This window comes from Heterocephalus glaber, unplaced genomic scaffold (genome assembly GCF_053883595.1).
Source record: "Heterocephalus glaber isolate CG9 unplaced genomic scaffold, H.glaber_assembly_v1.0 deba00001600, whole genome shotgun sequence".
Lineage (NCBI taxonomy): Eukaryota > Metazoa > Chordata > Mammalia > Rodentia > Bathyergidae > Heterocephalus > Heterocephalus glaber.
Genome location: NW_028258372.1, coordinates 2,479,995 through 2,499,344, shown reverse-complemented (window position 1 = coordinate 2,499,344; position 19,350 = coordinate 2,479,995). Strand labels below are relative to the sequence as shown.

General features: G+C 44.1%; 1 long non-coding RNA gene across 2 annotated transcripts in view; it reads left to right on the top strand.

Annotated features, from left to right (window-relative positions):
* LOC110350955 (uncharacterized) overlaps positions 1-18,916 on the top strand; it is a 38,384-nt gene extending 19,468 nt beyond the window's left edge. For both annotated transcript variants that reach the window (XR_015444495.1, XR_002397916.2), the window contains one exon: positions 18,563-18,916. This is a non-coding gene — a long non-coding RNA (uncharacterized LOC110350955). The remainder of the gene's footprint in view (positions 1-18,562) is intronic.
* The last annotated feature ends 434 nt before the right edge of the window (positions 18,917-19,350 follow it).

The window sequence follows — 19,350 nt, the reverse complement described above, 5'->3', positions numbered from 1 at the left end:
GGATCAGAGAGATCAAGCAACTTCAAGAGTCGTGATTAATAAATGTCCCAGACAGGTCTTGAATCCAGGTCTTTTTTGGCAACAGAACCCAGGCAGGAGGCACTCAGTAAACATGCTCAGCCCCTCAGTCCACTCTGACCCATCAGCAGAGGTAGCACAATCCCCTTTCCTGGCCTGCTCTCCAAATGACTGTCCCCGCGGTGCTTACTGAGAGCAGTCACAGAAGTATCTCCAGTCCATCCATGTGACAACTGCTTGTATTCTGGCGGGAGAGGAAACTTGCTCAGGGTTTCGGCCCACAGAAGGCCCCAAGGATTCTGAATCCTTCCCATCCACCCCTCTCTCACACGGGCCCTTCGCAGAGTGAAGATCTGAATCATCCCAACTTTCAAGAAGTTCAAATCTGGATGAATCAACAGCAGAGTTTCCCTTCCCTGGGAGAAAAGATTTTTCGGCTTCCGGTATAAAAAAAGAAAAAGGTTCTTTTTAAGAGTTCTCTCCTTACAGTCTTTTATAAGCAGCTCTCTGAACTTCCAGGGAGTTGTCCTTTCCTGTTCTCACACCTTCCTCCCTGCTTCCAGCCCTGATTTCCAATCTTTGGTCGTGTTCTCGGAGCCCTGGGGCCTGGCTGAGGACCACAGTCTATGAAGATCAGGAAGACAGAGCTTGTCTTGATCACTCCCTATCCTGTTGCTTACCATTTGTGTGCATTTTTGACCTATGCTTATCCAGGCTGCCCATTAAACTAGAACCACAGATCAACAGGAATGGGAGGAACTTAAGAGCCTTTAGTTCTTGGAGCACCTCCACTGCTGCTCCCAGTCTCTCCAGGACCTTTGGCAAATGACCAGGGAACCCCCTGTCCCTGAATTACAGCAGCAGATCCTGGGGTGTTGGGGGGGCTTCCTGTTCCTTGTATCCCCATCCAGTTGCTTCCAAAATTGAGGCGAGGCTCTCCAAAGCCAGAGTTCAGTGTCGCTGACCAGGGAAGCAGAATCTTCCAGCTACCATCACCTCAAGGGACCTCTCAGTTTGGCCAACAGGCCAGGCCACGTCTGCTGTGCCGAGGAATGGCAGCGTGGCACGAGTGCTCTCAGGCTGGGACCAAGTCATGCTTCCTGCCTCTGGCCCCTGCCCCTCCCTCCTGACCAAGCTGCCCCTTTTGCTGAGAGCCGGGGGGCAGCTGGGGATTGTAGCCCATGGACTCTGCTGTATCTATCTCTGCAGAAGTGTTGCCTGCACACATCCCCATCCCCGCCTGGGCCTGGCATTCTCAGCAGGGCATTTGTGCTCACTGATGGCTTGCCTTGGCCTTGGTAATCACACCCTGAGGAGGATTAACAAGCTTCCCAGGCCTGTTGGGTGACTCTGGCTTGGGAAACCATCCAATCCAGAGCTGGGTCTGTCCCCGTAGCACACCAGGCTTTGCCGTGACTCAGAGCTGATAAATGCTGCAATCACCACCACTGTGTTCCTAGGGATGACACATCTTCCCAAATGCAATCGCCATGGAGCGTCCTCTGCAGCAGGCTTCCTAGCTGCTCTGCAAGGCAGTTTAAGCCCCTGGCGAGTTGCGTTTTTTGTCAGTTCTCAATTATTCCCGAGAGGGGAAGTATCAGTGGCTTGGATAATCCAAAGGGAAGGGTTATTAAAAATAATTTAAACTTGCCTCTGGAATGTGTTAGGTGATTTATTTGTTTTAGGCGGAGCATTTGCCTTCCTAATGAAGCTTAATTCAGGGTAATGAGAAAAAGAAATGCCATTTCATCATCCCAGATTAGTTAGATAGGCAGAACTGGAGGTGGAAACAAAAAAGAGGAGCCACTGGGCAGGGCTGTAGAACAATGTGCTCAACCTCACAGCGGCTGGAGACACCCACACTCAGACCCTACAGGGCTGGGGGATCAGAAGCCAAGGGCATTTGCTCCCACGGGCAGGGCCACCCCTCTTGTCATCTTCCCCTTGGTGTAGAGAGGTCTGCCAACTTGGGAGCAGCAAGGAACAAATCAGGCAGAGAAAGAAGCATTTCTGGTGTCCAGGAGGTAGGCAGGGAGCTGTAGGCTAAAATGAAATGGGTGGGATGCAATGTCCTGCATTGAGGCTGGAATCCAGGTGCTTTGTGAGGCAAGTGCTTTACATCCCACACAGTCCCTGACTAGAGCCCGTGTAGGGGCGTCACTCCCAGGTTCCTGGAGAGGTGGCCCCCCTGGTCCCCAGTATGAGTCATCAGCAGCATCCACAGTAGCTGGAGGAGGGTACCGCTGAATGCAGAAGGGATCCTGGGGGCACCAGCAGCCCCCAGTACATACCCTCATACTTTCATTCCAATCCTGGAATTGTGCCATATTAAAATCAGTCTAAATACAGAAAATAATACAGATGTTGATTGCAGTGTTAATTATGATGAAATATTTTAAAAAGTAAAAATCTAAAGTATCAATAGGACAGGTATAAATAAGCAAATTATGTGATAGTCTAATCAGGCAAATACAATATACATTTGCACAATTTTCTTTGCTCCACAAAACCTGGCCTCCCTAGCTCATTCTACTCTAGCCAAACCATTCTTGCTGTTTCTCCACTAATTTGAGCTTGGTATTTCCCTGGGCTCCTGTAAGTATTGTTCCTTCTGCCTGGCACACTCTACTCTCAGATGTGCAATGGCTGTCCCTGCCAGTCACTCAGAGGTCTGGTCACGTCACCCTTGCAGAGAGGACTTCCTTAAACACCCATCATAAATAGTTCCCTGGTCACTCTAATACACACTATTTTATAGCACTTACACACTCTAGGGCTTGTTATTTATTTACTGTGTTTATATTCTTCCTGTCTTCCCTCGACTAGAGTAAAAGCTCATGAGACTGTGACCTTACCTGTTTCATTCCCTGCTTTATTCCTGTCCTGCAACAGGACAACAAAGGAGGGACTAGATGGCTGTGTGATAAATGAAGGAATGAGCACACAGTTTTAAAAGACGTTTACTAAAACTTCAATTACTAAAACTTCAATACTAAATTTCAAAAATTACTGTCATCTGCTGTTCAGTGAAAAGATCATAATGTTAAATATCATGTTATAGAATGAATTTGCCCCTGGCTATGAGAGCATGCTAGAGACTTCAGGGATTTTCTGTCTTCTTTAACCAACTAAAAATCTGGACAAACTAGATGATGTGTGGTTTTAGATCTTGGATAATAGCACAGGGCTGATATGCTGAGACAAGGGAGGAAGTCCAAGGTGAGTCCTGTGATTGCTTTAACTGATTGGCCATGAGCACTTTCTAGGCTGAGTGTAGGGAAGGGGGATGGAGCAAAGCCTGGGGGTCTCTGCCGGATGGAGGGGGCACCAAGATGGCTAGAACACTTGAGGCAGCATATTAGAGGGGAGGGACCTTCCCCAAGGCTCAGTCTGTGACTGAGTAGTGATCTGCGCATGTGTAAGAGGAAACTGGGAAAAGATACAAACATTCGAAAACAGAAAACAATAATACCCCCGATTCTGCAAGCCCAGAGAATTCTGTTCCCATCAGCCAGCATGAAGAGACCTCATAACATACATCAGTAGAGTCCACAGCGGGCTACCATCTTGAAAGCAGGTAAATTGGTTCTAGTCTAACCATGCTCTAGATGCACCCGAAAAATGCTTACAGATAAGCCTTCAAGAAATCAACTGATTGAGTAACTTGGCCACATGCCAGAACAAAGGAGAGCAGTATTTAAAGGATTTCAACCAAACCAATAGCCAACAGTGTAAAACTCACAATAACCTGCACCTAGTCAAAACTTCCCAGCTTGCAACAAAATGGGGAAATACTATCCACCAACCAGGAGAAAAATCAGCCAGTAGAAACAGACCCAGAAATGGCAAAGGTGATGGAATTAGCAAAGAACATTAAATCTGCTGTTATAAACATGTTCCACTTGCTGATAAAGAACTTTAGTTACCAGCAACACAATATCAAGGTGTGTAACATATCTTTAATTTGAATCCTATAGGAGGAAGGGGGACAAATACTTTTTGAAAAACTAATGGCTGAAAATTTCTCCAAACTGGTGAAAACTATCAACTCACAAATACAAGATGCTCAATAGACTCCAAGCAGAATAAATACAAAGAAAACCATATCAAGGCATTTCAAAATCAAATTTCAGAAAACCAGTGTGTGTTAGTTACCTTTCTTTCATTGCTGAGACAAAATATCTGACACCCAAAGTTAAAGGAGAAAGGTTTTATTTAAAGGTTTTATTCACACTTTGTAGAGGTTTCAGTTCATAATTGGCTGGCTCCAAGGCAGAGCGGCACATGGCAGAGAGACAACACACAGGAGAAACAGTTCATGGCACTAGAAGGCAACAACTCAACAAGGGACCTTACCAGTGTCTTCCTGTGCCTTCTACCTTTTTCAGACTACTTAGGGCGGGCAGCACTCACGCCCTTAATCCTAGTGCCCTCGGACCTAGCCCCACAGTGAATCAATGCTCCACCTAAGATCAAGTGAGGCTTTGAGGGTACATCTAAACACAAGCCATAACACAGTGATAAATATAAAAACCCTAAAAATGGTTAGAGAGAAGACATTCCCCCATGAGGAACAAAGACAAGAGTGACAGCATTCTTCTTGTGAAAAATGTTGTAAATCAGAGGACAGTAGAGCAAAATCTCTACTGTATTGAAAATAAAAATTCTCAACCTAGAATTCTATGCCCTGTGAAAATATCTTTCAGAAAGAGAAGCAAAATGAGGACTTTTTCCAGACAAAGAAAAGCTGAAAGAATTTATTGCACTAGAGGAAACTTTTTTTAAAAAAAAATTATTTTAGGCAGAAGGAAAATGATACTAGATGAAAATTTGGAGAGGCACAAGGAAATAAAAAGCATCAGAAATAAGAAATACTAGGTAAATATCAAAGACAATTTCTTGCTTTTAAATCTCTTTAAAAGAGTAATTACTGTGGTAATAATTACAACCTATCTTGGGGTTTGTAGCATACATAGACATAAAATGTATGACAATAATAACACAAAGGCTGGGAGAGACCATGGAACGGTATTGATCCAAGCTTCTCTCACTAGATGAGAAGTGACAGCAAATCATTTGAAAGTAGACTGGGGTAAATGAAAAACGTGCTGGAAACCATGGAGAGCAACCACAAAAAAATAGACACAGCTAATAAGCCAATAATGGAGGTAAAATGGAATAATACATAATGTTTAATCCTGAAGAAGACAGAAAAAGAAAAGGAGCAGAAGGAACACACAGAAAACAAATAGATCAAACCTTCCAACGCTGTGGATAATCTGTCCTAACCTTCTCATTCGGGGAAATGAGGGTCAGCCAGGGTCCCGGGGGAGTGAGGATGGGAACCCCAGCTCCCCCAGGACTCCCTTCCTGATTATTACCCTAAAGGACAAGGCAAGGGGCTCCTTGGGCTTTCATCTGTCACCTGAAAGTTCACCAGGTCAGTGTGTCAGGCGATCAGCAGAGCCAGCATGCCAGGCCAGGGCAGGAGAAGAACCACCCGCACCAAGGTTTGCCCACTTCTCGGCATCTCTGCCCCTCACGGGCACCAGAGTCTTCTGAGTCCCCCCTAAAAATGTGCATTGGGCAGAAGGGACCAATAGCATGAGCGGGTTAGCATGGAGTGGTTGGTTATATTAGCCTGACTCTGCCTTGGAACCCCTAATCCTGGGAGAAAGATGATTGAAGGGTGCAGTTTTTGCATTGTTGAGCTGAAGCCAGCGATGGCGGTGAGGAAGGATGTAGCAGAAGAGGGAATTATGTTCTGAAGCCAACTCTTGAGTTTCAGTTTTGTCCTTGGGGCCGATCCTGCTGAGTCTCTCAGAGGCGTAGTGTGGTGACTTAGTCCCTGTTGGAGGCATGGCTTTGACTGCTCGAATTTAGTATGATCTACTTAAAAAAAAATCATAAGACCAAAATGACAGCAAAGTCAGCAGTAATTTCACCTGTAACCATTGCTGAGATATAGTAAGTTCTCACAGACACCATCTACAACAACCGTAGCAAAAGCACTAACGTGTGGTCCTCACACCTCCATGTGGGGACGCCCACGTACTGACCCCAATGCCATCTCGTACACGTTCCTGACACCAAGGTCTCAGGTGCTCCAGCCAACACAGAAGCTTTCAGTTTGTGTGTGGGGAGGCTGGGCATGCTGGCTCCATGATGTACTTTTGCGTACTCTTTGTAGAAGAAAGTTTGCATCCCTGTCTGTGTCCATGACATTGCCCACTTGACTCAGCAGCCTGACACACACTGAATCTTAAATTGGAGCAAAGAAGATCTTTATATTATTAACCAAGATTTGTCAGTGCCCCGTGAAAGCACCCACAGGAACACAGAGTAAACAGGAATAGGGTTCCAGCCCCGGGAAATTCCACTAGATTCAACCGAAGCTGAATAATCCCCTGCCACACTCGAAGCCCAGACCCTGAGCCTGAGTGAGTCACAGAGTGGGCTTCTATCCCTAGCAGAGCCTCTTCAGCCATGCACTGTGCAGCTGGGCTGGGGCAGGACGGACTAAAAGGGAGGAAAACGTACGTCACAGATACATGTTCTCTCCTTTCCCTTTGGGAAGATGTTTTGGGAGTTTCTTTGCCAGGAAGTTGGTCACTTCCTGCCCAAATGATGAGGTTTCCAAAAGGCATAAATAGCTTCTCCTGCCACATGGAATTGACTGAAGAGGCTCCCACATGCCAGAAGGCAGGCCCCAGAAGGGTTCTTGCCAGGATCAGAAAGGCGTGTATGTCAGGAGCTTGTACACAGAGGTGCAGCACCAGCTGGGGCCCCTAAGCCTGGGGGCAGAGGGCAGAAGGACCTGGAAAAGCAGCTGGAGAAACTGCCAGAAAAGTGCTGAGACCGCAGTGAAGCACATGAAAGAAAAGAGCATAGCGAATGATGAGTAAGAAGAGTAAGGAAATCCACCTGGCAATGGACACTTAGATTGTATCCGTGTCTTGGCTTTCGTGAACAGTGCTGCCGTGAATATAAAAAGCAGATCTTTTTCTGAGATTGTGATTGTTTCCCCTGGATGTGTACTCAGGAATGAGATGGCTGGATCTTGTGGTAGCTCTATTTTTAAGTTTTGCAAAGCCTCTGTGCTTTTTCCATAATGGTTGTGCTAACCGACATTGTTACCAGCAGTTTGCAAGGGTTTCCTCTTCGTTCACGTTGGTTATCTGTGGTCTTTATAATAAGCACCATCCTGGCAGGTGTGGGGTGACAGCTCACCCTGGCCTTGATCTGTGTTTCCTAGTGAGTAGTGGTGGGCAGCAGCTCTTCCTGTGCCTGTTGGCCATTTGTATCTCTTTTTTTAAATATTTATTTTGGCCTCATTAAATAAGGTTATTTGGGTTTTGTTGTTGTTTTCTAAATGTTCTTTTTACTCAATTTTGCTGTGAGAAAAAAATCTACCCAAGAAGATCCCCCTAAATTTTGTGAGAATTTTGCAAATCCCTCATACAAAAGACTTCCAAATAATTGTTGTAAATACTCTAATTGCAAAGAAGGGGAGCAAGCTGCACCTAGTGACTTCTCTGCAGAGTACAGTGTGGAAAACAGGGAGAGAGCGTAATTTTTCAGTGGAGAAACTTGCAAATACACCTCAGCCAGGTGACCGAGGTCAACATCAACATCCACATCAACAGTGGTAATCCCACTGATAGTATATACCCTTGACATGCTGTGAGGATAGTTGCCCTTACCGCTGTGGTCATCCTTCTTGAAATCCATAATCCCAGTCTAACCATGAGAAAAACATCAGACACAGCACACTGGAGAGATGTTCTACCAAATTCCTGACCAGTATGCCTCAGAACTATCAAGGTCATCAAAAACAAGAAAAGTTTGAGCAAGTGTCTGTCGCATAGGAGAGGTCTAAAGAAAGATGGAGACTAAATGTGATGTTGTGTCCTTGGTGAGATCCTAGACTAGCAAAAGGACATCAAGTAAAAGTAAGGAAACAGAAATCAAGTATGGATGTTAGTCAATAATGTAACAATGTTCATTCATTAGTTGTAACAAAGGCCCCCTACTAATGTGACACATTAATAAGAGGAGAAACTAAATGTGAGCATGTGGGAACTCTGTACTATCTGTTGTGGTTTATATTTGAATGTCCTCCAAAGCCTTATGCACTCATAGGCGGGGCTTTAGGGTGGTGACTGAGTCATGGGGGCATGATACTCCTCTGTGGATTGGTCCACTGATGAGTTTATAGCTGAAAGTGATGTTGGGAGGTGAAGCCTGATTGGAAGAGGTGGGTCACTGGGGGTGTGGCCTGGAAGGATCTATATCCCTCCTTCTTCCTTGATCTCTCAGCTTCTTGCTGCCATGCCATGTGCTGTTTCTTCTCTGTCATGCCCCTCTGCCATGCTGCCCTGCCTTGGAACCAGCCAGCTATGGACTCACACTTCTACAAACTGTGAACCAAAACAAACTTTTACTCCTTAGAGTTGTGGGTGTCAGGTACTGTGCCTCAGCAATGAGAAAGTAACTAAGACACTATCTTTGCAATTTTTCTATAAATCTAAAACCATTATAAGAAATATTTTTACTTAAAAAACCATTGAACACACCTACATGGTTTCTACCCCAGTGTCCTTTAGAAGTTGTGTATCTACACAAGTGTGGTAGGTGAAGTACTACAGGCCTATACATAGTGGGAGCTTTAAGGGAGGGGACACCAGTTAGTGACAGTCACTCATGAGACATGGTGTTATGTGATTTCAGCATATATTGCTACAGTGGTTGGCATGACATCTACATACCTGTTCCCTAAAATTCTGTGGTAGGTAGAAAGCAGGTGTGGTGTAGGGTTGTCTTGGTCCATTTGGGATGCCACAGCAAAATGCCACAGGCTTGGTGGTATAAGTGACAGAAATGTATTTTCTCATAGCTCTGGGGCCTGAGAAATCTAAGGCTGAGACACAGCAAGGTAGGTTGCTTTCTGTGTCCTTTTCTCCTGGCTTCTAGGCAGCTGCCACCTTGCTGTGTGCTCACAGTGCATGTGCTGGGCGCAGACAGCTCTCAAGTGTCTTTTCTTAGAGGGCATCATGAGATCGTATAATTCCATCCCAAGAACTCCACCCTCCTAACCTCTTCTAACCCTGAACTCCTTCCCAAGGCCTCATCCCTAAATCCCATCATTTCTCAGGTTGGGGCTTCAACATATGAATTTGAGGGGAGATACAAATATTTAGCTTGTTAACAGTGATGAAGGCCCCCGGGCTTCGGAGTCAAACTACCTTGGTTCAAATACAGACTCATACTAGCTCTGTGACGCTGGGGAACTTACTCTGTGCCCATCTGCATTTCTGTTTCCTCGTCTGTAGAACAGAGGATATAAACAATGCCTATCTTGCAGCTTGCTCCAAGGATTAATTGTGGCAACATATAGAAAGTGTTTAGAAGGATGCTGGCATGTGCTATAATTTAATGTGTCCTCTAGAAGTTCACATATTGAAAATTTAAACCATATATTAATAGTATTCAGAGGTGAGGTCTTCGGAAGTTAACTAGGATTAGATGAAGTCCTAGGGTAGTGCCCCCATGATGGCCTTAGTGACTCTGAGAAGAGAGACATGAGCTAGCAGCCTTGCTCTGTCGCATCCTGTGATATGTGTTACAAGGCAATCAGAAGGCCCTAACCAGAGGCCAAGCTCATGTTCTTGGACTTCCCAGTCTCTAGAACCATGAGCTAAATAAACTTCTATTCTTTATAAAGTTCCCATCCTCAAGTATTTTGTTATAGCATAAGAAACAGACATACATAGCATGTAAGCATCACTGAATGCTATTACCATTATAGTGATGTACTTCGTAAGCTCCTACAGGTATCTTCCTGAATGCATTATATATAAAAAGGCTTCTGAAGTGTGACATGTTTTAGAAGTGCTGCAACAAACAATGGGGAAGATTTTCCAAAGAGTTCAAGCAGGGCGGATATGCTTCCAGAGTTTGACTTTCTCTGCAAATGCGCCCATCAAAGAGACACAGCCAAAGTCAGCCATTTCCTTCCTTTGTTCCTTACCTCATTTGTCTGGCTGGAATTTTACGTCCTTGGCATGTTCTGACTTTTAACTTAGGGAAAAAGGACGAAGTTATATATTCAACTATGTAATATTACAGTTCTTGGTTCCACCTCATATTCTTTTTCAGAGGCAGAGAATATATAAATAAAAGCAGATGTAGTAAATATAGCATTTAGATATACATTCAATTCTATTTGCATTCCAAGTACAATTTAAAATTCTTCACCAATGCCTTCTTTTATTTGATGGTTAGCTTTAATGATCATCTTATTCCTTATCTAATGTAGCACAGCATAGTTACTGACTTCACTTACCCTTCAGTTACATGAAGATAGCTTAGCCCATTTTCCACCCTAAGTTTCTGCTTACATTTTCCATTTGCAACTTGCTACCCTTATTTGAATGCTTGGTCTCATACACAGGCTCTCTCTTTTTAAATTTTTAGTTATGGTAAAATATATATACCATAAAATTTACCATCTTAACCGTTTTTAGGTGTACAGTTCAGAACAGATTTTATTTTTACTTTTAGTTCCTCTTATATGGACCCACCTGCCTTTGTGGACTATGTAAATGCAATATATGCATATCTACTGTATTTTTTAAAAGATAAAGTCCTCAGATATCTGGTAACTGTACCCAGATTCTTCTTCTTTAATGGGTCAGCTCTGTTTAGCAGTAAAGGAGTTCTTTTTCAAAGAAAATCCTAATAATCTGGATAATGGTGATTGTTGTCATAAACCCTCCTACATAGCTAATAATGAGTTGTTTCTCTGATACCTTATCCATTGTAAACAGGGCTGTTGGGTTCTCTCAGCCCTCTGGAGGGAAAAGAAGCAATATATATGCCGTTCTCATCTGGCCAAGGAAGGAGTTAGGCAAAGAGACAGTGAGTGAAGAATCCCAGTGCATGCTGGGAAGGGGAAGCAGAGAGACCCAGGGCATGCTGGGAAGGGGAAGCAGAGAGACTCAGGGCCATGGCTTCCAGAGAGGTTGCTCTCCTGGCTTTCTTTTGAAAGCTCTGTGCTCAGCTCAGCAAGCTGCTGTGACACACACTACTCTGCTTGAGAAGTACCTGCAGCTTAGTCAGGAATGTAAGGTGCACATATATAAATAAATTAAAAAGTAGCTCAAGGACATATTTAAGTATGTTATCAAATGAATGATACAGATGGTAAAAGCAGACGTCCTGTGGGATAGAGAAAACTTCATGGAAGAAGTAGGATTCCCAAAAAAGACCTTGAAAAATGGATAGTGTTGGAGAAATCAAGAAAAAATTAAGATCGTACTGCTGAAGATAAAGTATATAAGCATGTTGAGAAAGCCTGTGTCTCCCAGATTGTTTCACTATCTTTCACTGTCTCCTGAACTTCAGTCAAGTGAATTGATTTTTACTATTTTGCCACTTCTCCCCAAATCCTTATGGCAAACTACAGCAGGTATGCTTCCAGATGTCTATGAATGACAAACAGATCTATCTTTTCTCCTTTTTGGATATTGGCTTCCTGGTTGTAGAAGTCATATTGTGATGAGCCACATTTGTGGGGAAGATGCAAGGGTTACTCCTTGTACTCCAGGCTAGACTTCTGTATGGCAGAGAGGCCTGGGAGTGAGGCACGAGATTAGGGCATGGCAAAGCTGGCTGAGGAAGTAGGTGTGACCTGCTGATCACAAAACTGCAGGACATGTGCTCAGAAGAGTTTTCAAATCCCTGCACTCTTGTGAGGACTCAATTAGGCTTCTGATAGGATGGCCAAGACCTGATGTCAGCATGGGAAGTGGGTGATACAAAAGGACAGTCACCATTGAGCTCTTATTACTGCATTCTTTCACAGTAGTCCACCCTCATGTTGTAGGCTGTACTTCTTTTTCTACTTTTACTTGGCCTAAATTTGCTCTGCAGAGCCTGTTTCTTTTCTCACCTTTATTAAAATTTTGCTATCGTTTGCACTTGTCTTGACCCACTCTTTGCTCAGGACAAAAAGAACCCAGAACCCTCCTCCAGAAGGAAACTCTAGCACTCCAAAACCAGGTACCAGGAGGAGTGTTGAGTAGTGACAGCATCTTTAGATACCCCTGGCATTCCCATGACTACCTCATTTCACGGGAGTCTCCTTTGTACTGATCCTGAATTTCTCCAGAAAGAGACCACAACTGGGGTTTTCATGGCTGGAGTTTTGCAACAGCAACCCTGACTGGTGTGGCCTTAGAAACAGGACTGGCTCCAGCCTGAAGGCTTTGATCAACTTTGTGGTCTCTCTTAAGCCTCTGGGGTCTTGATCATTCATCTTGTTACTCAATTTATCCGGCCCTGTGGTTTAGCCAAGAAGAAAGTGCTTCTGGGCGCAATGCCACTAGGAAGATTGGTCCCAGGAAACAACACACCCCTTTATTTAAGGTCTTTCCCTTCCCCCATCACATCAGATTTTACTTTCTCTTACTACAAGGTGAAAGGGACAAAGACTTGTGTTTAATATGCAAAAGCAGTACCTCACATCCAAATTGCTATTATCCCTGCAAAAAGACTTCTTTCAGTGCTTTAAAATGCTCTAGCTATTTGCTTTCATTGCATGGGTTACATTTACCTATTTTTTGTTGCAAGTTTTATATAGCCTAATCACAAGTTAAGGGAAAAAGTTCTGACTACTGCTTTCTCCTTCTAAGCAGTCATCCCATTGAATTTTTGTGTAAGAAAATTCTACCTGGATATGAAAAAAGAAATTTATGTAAAGGAATTGCACATAAATAAAGATATGAATGAAGATTAGTTCTACTTTATTTTTTCAAGAAACATTTAATTTGCATTTTATTGGGAATGCAAAGATAACTGTTCCTGCATCCAGAGGAACAAAAGTAAATGCTTATATTGTAATATAACTTATGAAATACTCCAACTGCAATGGTAGAACTATGTGCAGGATATAATGTGAACAATGAAGGCTTCTTGGTATACGTGTTACCGAAGCAAGCATTTAAGAAAGCTTTTTGTTGCCACCTACTGCGCAAGCGCAAGGACCCGGGTTCAATTTCCAGTACCAAAAAAACAGAAGGCTTCTTGGAGCAGGTGTGGTCAGCTGATTTTTTTTCACAATTATTAGTGCATGTTCGCAGTACATGAGGATTACATTCGTGATGGGAATTGGTATATGTAGGTAGCACATCTTAATTTATTTTACATTCCCTTCCTTTCCCCTTCTCCCATGTTATCTTATTTTTCAAGGTAGATGATAAAAACCACTGACACATTCTGCAAGTATAAAAGCACTATACTATCCTCACTTTCTTGATTTCTTCATCTGTAAAATAAAAGATTTGCCCTGAATTGATTATTTTTATTTTAAAATTTATTTTATTTTATTTTTTTGGTGGTTTAAACAATAGAAATTTATTTTCTCATGATACTGGAGACTAGAAGAAGTCTTCTCTGACGATCCCTCTCTTGATCTTGCAAATGGCCTGTTTTCTTCTTGAGTCTTTACAAGGCCTTCCTTCTGTGCATATCTGGGTCCCAGTTTCTTCTCATAAGGACACCACTCATGTTGAATAACAGCCCATCTAAATGCTTCATTTTACCTTATCTAACCTTTTTTTTTTTTTTTGGTACTGGGGATCGAACTCAGGTCCTTGTGCTTGCACAGCAGGTGGCGAAACCACTGAGCTAAAATCTCCAAATACAGTTGCATTCTCTACCACAGATTAAGATGTCAATCCATGCACTTTGGGCAAAAAAAATTCAGCTCATAAACTGTCTAATGTGAAAAACCCATGTTACTCAACATTAAATCTTGAAAACATCAACTCAGGTGTCAAGCCTGAAAGAGCCTCCTGATTTTGTAGATCAGGAGGTGCCGCACAGAAAAAATAAGTTGCCTAAAATCGTAAGGTAAATCAGGGCTGGGACTAGAGCCCAGGTCTCCTGGCTCCTTGGTTACTTGTCTTTGGGTAAGAATTCATTACCTAAAATCCAGTGAGGCGGTGCTCTCCTAATTTTAATGCCCCAATCTGTTTTCTATAACAGGATCACGTAATATAAAAAAGTCAGACTGACACAGCTCAGGAGGTGTTTGAAGGTTACATTAGGTAAAGCAATGGTCTTTTCTATGCTCTGCCCTATTGGATCCCAGCTTGGAATCCTGATGTACCCCTTCCTTAGGGTCCACTTAGTGTGTGACTTAGAGAAGAGGTGTCTACTTTCCTGAAGGGGGTCAGCAGGGAGAGAGGGGATCCCTGGTTGTACCAATGAGAATCGAAACCTGTAATCCCAGCACTCAGGAGGCTGAGGCAGGAAGATCACCATCAGTTCAAGGCTGCCCAGCTGGCTAGATTGGGAGGACTGATACCTCCTAAGGCCAGGGGATCTGAGGTCTGGATGTTAACTGTCTTCTTACCTTTTAAATGTCTTGAAATCCTGTAATTATAATTCATCTCAATGATAGCAGATACAGTGATTTAAAACATCAGTAAGGTGGATCAGCTCCCTGTTACCTATGACCTGTCTTTTATTTTGCTCTTTGATTTATGTGTATGTTGGTGTTAGGGTTTGGGTCTAGATAACCCCAGAGCCTCATGCAGTCAAGATTATTTTTAAATTCTCTTCTAGTTTACTATTCTGTGGTTCTATGGGAAGATACAGTCTTGTCTGTGTGTGTGTGTGTGTGTGTGTGTGTGTGTTTTGTACCAGGGATGGAACTCGGGTAAGATACAGTAGTACTTTTGTTGGAAATTCAACATAGTAACATCATACAAAAAGAGGATTAGGAGAAACAAAAATTTGTCCTGGAGTAGATTGGAGGCCACCGCTTAGGACCTTTCTTGTACTGCTACTTCGAACCACAGTCAGCTAGCATCTACATAGAGTTTAAAATTTGTAGCCCAAAGTTGCAAACTCCACTGTCTCTAGTCATGGAAGCATGGGAAATGGTGGGGTGAAATCCGAGGACAGTGGGATGGAAGTCTGAAGCCAGGAGCCATAGTCCTGAGAAGAGCACCTGTTTTCTCCTTAAACACCTGCAAATTAAGTATTAATAAGCCATTTTAGTGGCCAAAACAGACAAATATGTAGCCAAATTCATTGGAAACTCGATCCCCAATGTTGGGAGATGAGGCCCTAACGGGAGATGTTCAGGTCAGGAGGGATTTGCCATCAGGCATGGCTGAAAGTCCTTAGAGAACAGCACTGGGAAGTGGATTCCTTTCTCTCCATCTCTGCCTCTCTTGCCTGTCTCCCTTCCACCATGTGGGCCAGTGTTCCTCGCCTCTGGAGGACACAGCAGGAAGGTCCTCACCAAACACCAGCACCTTGATCTTGGGCTTCCCAGACTCCAGAACTGTCAGAGTAAATTTATCTTTATAAATTACCCACTCTCATGGATTTGGTTATAGATTTTCAAAATGGACCAAGGCATACACCTATGTTAAAGTCCCTATTGAATGATTAAGCATTATTAAATTGTGAACACAGCATAGTGCTATCCAACAGCTCCAGAGGGCATTTAAATGACCTAGTAGCTACGTTTTTAGAAGTAAAATCAATATATCCAAAAATATTTATATAAATATAAAAATCACTGTGCTAATTTATATTATGTTATATTAGTTATTTCAAATGTGGTGAATATTTGATCCTTATAATACATCTTAGCTTGGACAGCCACATTCCAAGTGCTCGAAAGCCACATGTGGCCAGTGGCCACCATATGGGACAGTGCAGTTCTAGTTCCTTGTTCCACTCTTGCTCACAACCAACCCGGGAGAGGGAAAGTCTCCAGAGACTTGTCTCTTTCAAGCCTCCTATTACTGGTTAATTAAACCTCTAAGCAACAGCCAAGTCACTTGCAACTGCGGAAGATAATTTAAGAAATCTGTCTCAAAGCCAAGAACACAGCTCCCCACATACAAGAAGGGGAGACAAGTCCTTTGGGCTAGATCCCTTGAAGGAGAAAAAAGACTGCACTGAATCAAGTGCCCTAGTGTGGGAGAGGAGGTAAGTCATTGCCACAGGGATGGAGGAAGCAGAGGAAAGAAGCGAGTCCCATTAGGGTCACGGTTGCCCTCCAGAGCTGCTGTGAAGTAGGATCAACAATGCTTTTCTCAGGCTTCACAGGCTGTCCATCAGGCAGCTCCTGTATCATTCTCCCTTTACAGACTAGGAAACCAAGGCAGAGGGATCATAAACTTGTCTGAGGTCATTTAGTAGTCAGCAGAGCTAGTGCTTAACAATCAAGTCCGTTTGAGGGTTAGCACCTGATGCATACCCATTGGGATGCATTAGGACATTCTTACAACATCTCCGAATACCTCAGAGTGTGCATGGACTTTTGCACGAATGTGCATGAATGTGTGTTGTTTACATGTACTGTATTATTATCTGCAGGACTGAATGGTCCATTTTTAGGCAGACTTGAAGATCTAAAACAATATCACTGCTTCCCAATAAAGTTTCTTAATTGTTTATCAATCTTTCTCTTTGCTATGCCTTTTCACCCACCCGCTATTTCTGGCGGACTCCTAGGAAAGAAACAGTAGGATACTAAGGGAACTGGGAGACTCAGCAAAAAAGTAGGGGGTGAATGCCAGGAATCAGCAGGGCTGGCTATCCACATGGGAGTTGGGGTGTCTGTGGCATCTGATTTGGGGTAAGAGAGGAGGGAAATGTCAAAAAATTTTGTCTGTCTCAAAATATCCTACCAACCTTAGTCTTGACTATTGACTTATTCCCATTGGGTAATTCATTTGACCAGAGGGAAGGCATTTTCTCCAGCAGACCCTGTTAACAGGAGCAGGGTTCAATCGGAGGGCAAGAGTAGCAGCTAAGCCTGCAATCTCTGCTACCATACTGGCCGTGTTGACATGCTGGCCTGCTACTTTCCAGCTGTGGCATGTTGCACAGTCATGCTGAAATTTCTCTGCTTTAGACTCTTCATCTTAAAACTGGATGTAAAGATAATTTAACAGATAGGATTTTCAGGAGGATCAAAAACAACAAGGAACATAAAGTGCCTGGAGGGTCAGCACTCACTAGTTCAGTGCAATGCAGAGTCTGAAGGCCTAGTTCAGCAGCCAGGACCTCACTTTAGAATCACTGGGAAAGTTTGTTAAAATACAAGGGTCCAAGTCTTGTGCTCCATGGGAAACCCTGGGGGACAAAACAGACTTATTTTCCCAAGAGGAGGAGGGGTTACAAACAAGTCCCAATTGTCACCCTCCTCGGCTGGCACTGTGTACCAGAATATTAAGTCCTTACCCATTTCGTGTCAAAAGTACTAAAAGGTCAAGAGATGCAGTGGGAAAGGCATGGGCTCTGGAGTCAGACAGGTGTGTGTGGACACTCTGGCCCCATCACTTGCTGGCTATATGACCATGACGCGGGCACGTCCTCTCTCGGAGCCTCAGTTTCCCCATCTGTGTAGTAGAGATCATTATGGCTTTCTTTGAGCTTGGGATGAGGATTAATTACGGCCCAGCAGTGCCTACAGTCAGCCAGTGTGGTCAAGATGGAACATTCCCTCCGTTCAATGCCAACCCTGAGATGGCGGGAAATAGAGTTCCTGGGAGAGTCCCTGGCTGGGGAGGAGCTGGCCAGACAGCTGGCAGTGGGTGGAACTGAATTTCCGCAGAAAGAACAGCTGCAGGTCATTGGTGGGCAGATCACTGGGGATTGCAGCTGACTCAGACGTCAACAGAGGAGAAGCCAGGTGACAGTAGGCAAGGGTCCATTGGCTTCTTTACTGAAAAACAAGCGCCTGTTCTTTTCAGGTAGCTAGGAGCCACCATATTAGCCTAAGGGGTATTCCCACCCTGTCAGAGGGACAAAGACAGGGCATCCAAAAACCTGACCCCTTTTGAAGAGGGAGGTAGGATTCCTAGAGCCATTACATGAGTAACACATGCAAATCAAGAGGAACAGCACCTGGCCTACTGGGAAGCCATGGTAGTGGTGGCCACAGTGTTCCCTCCCACCCCGCCAGGGGAAGAGTCTTCAACATCGCCCTTCCTGATTTGCAGTCTTGTCATGGAATGATCTATTCTCAGCCTTAAATCCATAGATTCGCACACAGTATGATGCAAACCCAAAACTCACCACCACCCCAGGTCTCATCTACAGAGACAACGGACACAGGGATTCTCCCCAACCTATTTCTCACATTCCACCCAACAGAAGCTCCTGTCTGTCTGGGTGAGGAGGAAGCCCTCCAAGGGAACAGCTCCCCCACTGCACTTAGTGTCCCCTCTCTCAGGATGCAGCCAGGTATTATCAAGATCTTCCTAGCCCAACACATTCTAGTGGAATATTCGGAAAGGGAGCAGAGCAAGAGGCTTAGAAGACAAACTTCATTTTCTTCACAGTTGTCTCTACATTATGTCACAGTTTCTCCTGTTTTTGAGTTCTCATCTGCATTTGGCCTGTGTTCTGGACATTGCTGCTTCAATTCCCTGTTTCCGGGAGCACCCACCCATACCCCTCTCAGGTGTGCTAGAAGGTAGTTCCTCACCTGTCTTATTGCTCTTTACAGCCCTGCTCTTAGCATGGTACCATGACCAAGATGCTCCTCAATCGTGACTGGTGACAGTGTGGAGTGGCACGTTATAGCCCTGGCACTGAGACGTCTTGCAGATGAAGGCCAGCTCTGTGACAGGTCTCTGAAAGCTGACTCTGTCCGTCTCCAGCCTGGCAAATGAGAGGTGATGGGAGGCGAAGAATCAACAACTTCCAAGTTCCTCCCTCAGGCCAGGAAAACACCTGGGCCTTGGAACCTGAACCTAAATTCAAGGGATGAACCTTCCACTTACCGAGGGCACCAACCCTGGGCCATTGACTTGAGCTCCCTGGAACTCCACTTGTTTGTTTCCTGGAAAACATAATAAGATTGTGACAATTAAAGAAATAAAGTTTATGAAAACATTCTTTAAAGAACTGCAAGTGTACGAATAACAGCTATTATTTTTCATAAAGTGGTTTCCAGGTGGGTTCCAGTTGTTGCATTTTAAATGCATAAAGCACTGACTGTGTGCTGGTGGTCTCAAGAAGTACATACCAGAGGGCCGGGGATTTAGCTCAGTGGTTTTGCCGCCTGCTACGCAAGCGCAAGGACCCTAGAGTTTGATCCCTGGTACCAAAAACAAAAAAGAAGAACATACCAGAGATGTGAAGAGTGTCCTTGAGGCAGCACAAAGGAGGGAACCTTTCACAGGCAGCCCAGGGTGTTCTGAGTGCTTTTCTTTTGCAAATGCAGCCCATAGCTGTTCTTTAGAGTTTGAATCTGTAACATGTGGAAGTCTTCCCTTTGGGTGGCAGAACACC